Source organism: Colobus angolensis, unplaced genomic scaffold, assembly GCF_000951035.1.
Source record: "Colobus angolensis palliatus isolate OR3802 unplaced genomic scaffold, Cang.pa_1.0 Scaffold191, whole genome shotgun sequence".
Classification (NCBI taxonomy): domain Eukaryota; kingdom Metazoa; phylum Chordata; class Mammalia; order Primates; family Cercopithecidae; genus Colobus; species Colobus angolensis.
In genome coordinates this window covers 2,205,631-2,208,045 of record NW_012115055.1, presented here as the reverse complement: position 1 = coordinate 2,208,045, position 2,415 = coordinate 2,205,631, and positions in this window count along the sequence as shown.

Genomic DNA, 2,415 nt, shown 5'->3' with positions numbered 1-2,415 from the left:
AAATTTACTTATAAAACATTTCAGATTGTATAGATTTTGACGTATTGATTTATTCAATATTATTTCTTCTAGCCTATGCACCTGGTAAGAGTAAAAATTATGTCTTGCTTTTTCAGGGTGCCCTTTCACCTGGAATGCTGTTTGACCCATAGGAAGTCCTTGGGAAATATTAGATGAAAGCCGGGCTTAATCACTGTGTCCTGAGCAATGTAATATAAAAACATTAAATCTACATAAATAACATATTGATGAAACTACCTGACTTACAATAAATATTGACAGCATCATAGAAAGAGCAGATCATTAACATGGAAGCAACACCAATATAACTTTCATCAGCAGCAGGATATAACAGGAATAAAAGAAATATATTTCAAGTGACAAAATATACTGGTAAGCAATAGCAGCAGTTTGTTGCTATTGGAAGGCCAGAATTCAACAACCTAATTTTCTTTTTCTTTCTCAGGGGATAATCACTGTTTTCATGTGTGATTTTCCTCCAATGTATACACACTCACACACACACACACACACACGAGTATGTGTGTCTGCATGTGTATGTGCTCATGCACAGTTCTATATGTTTTCATAAATTATTTTATTTTTTGTTTAGACAAGAAAGGAAGAGAAAACTCAGAAAGATGGTATTCTTGATGGAAAGAAAATGGTAAAAAGTGCTTAGGACTATCTCAATATTTCATTTTATTAAATATATTTTAAATAGGTTGGACTATATATAATCTATGAAGACTAAATGAAAAGATATGGCTCCTTGTTATGTCATTAGCCACATATTTTTTCAATTGATTAGAATATTTGATAATTAAAAATGAAATAAAAATATATTTACTATACAAAAACTAAATTTGTGGTGCTGTCATATATTTCTAAAACATAAAATGAATGTGGCATAAACTAGTTGTATATAAATTATTATGAATATACAACTTTTATCGCATAATAACCACTACTGAATCCCTAAAAAGACGCAAGTTAATTTCAACAATTCTTTTTTGGTATACTTTGTCACACAGTACACAAAATCTTAAAGATTTCTTTAAGGTGGATTCTTTAATAAAATGGAAAACTCCCCTATATTTATGGATTAATGATTTATATATAATATGCCTGGGAAGCTGTGAACATATTTCTAATAACTCCATATACAGTTTTCCACATATTTATTGTGACACTGGTTTTAAGTAAATGCCAATTTACGCTGTTTAAAAACCAACCATAGAAGTGTTGAAAGTGTTATTTCTTTAGAAAATAACAATCCTTAGAAAATGTATTTAAACCTACTGTAGATATGTGTATCTATGTTACATTGAGTTTAGAAAGAGTAGCCATTAAATTAACATGTTTACTTTCTCATTAATTTACACTTGAGCAAAACATACTAAGTGTTTATTATAATTGTGTCCCCTGTTCATAAAATGTATACATTTTTATTTATGATAGTTGCCTTTACCAGTTTTATAAATTTTCTTTTATTACCATTGTCAAAAGATGGCTTGTTGAATTTTTGCCCATGAAAGATTTTATTCCAGCATTGAGTCATATTAAAATATGAAAAAATTTGAGTTGGCAGGAAACACTTGAAATCAGCAAAGTTAAGAGAACATAGTGGTATTGAGGGAATCTGGGAAAATACTGCTTATCCAGCATCAGAACCATTGCTGCCCAGAGGCAATTTTAATTAGGCCACAATTCATATAGCAGAAAGTAGTTTTGTAATTACCTTCAAATGACCAAATGATATAGAATTCTAAGGAGAGTTGGCTATTCCCAGTAATGAGCCAATTTGCAATTGACTGGAATTTTTATGTAAGGCATTTATTGGGCAAACAATATTTAAAAATATGTTACTTCAAATTCATATCTGTGTAAATAGTTGAATTTTAGTAGCTTATTTCAGAAGATGTAGAATAAAAAGAATTTTTAAAAACATTCTGCTTAAAATAACAGTACTATTTATAAAACCGATAAATATTTACAACCCTTAACTATGTTTTAGATTGGACCATAAACATTTTAATTAATTTAAGTACTAGAATTATATTAGTTAAAATCTGAAATATTTATTAATGATGAGTAAGGAAATAGAATTGTATTAGTCTGTTCTCATGCTGTTAATAAGGACAAATCTGAGGCTGAGTAATTTACAATGCAAAAGAGGTTTAATGTACTCACAGTTCCACATGGCTTGCGAGGCCTCACAATCATGGTAAAGAAGGTAAAGGAGGAGAAAGGCTTGTCTTACACGGAGGCAGGCAAGAGAGCATGCCCAGGGGAACTCCCTTTTATAAAACCATCAGGTTTTATAGAGGATGTGGAGAAATAGGAACACTTTTACACTGTTGGTGGGATTGTAAACTAGTTCAACCATTATGGAAAACAGTATGGCGATTCCTC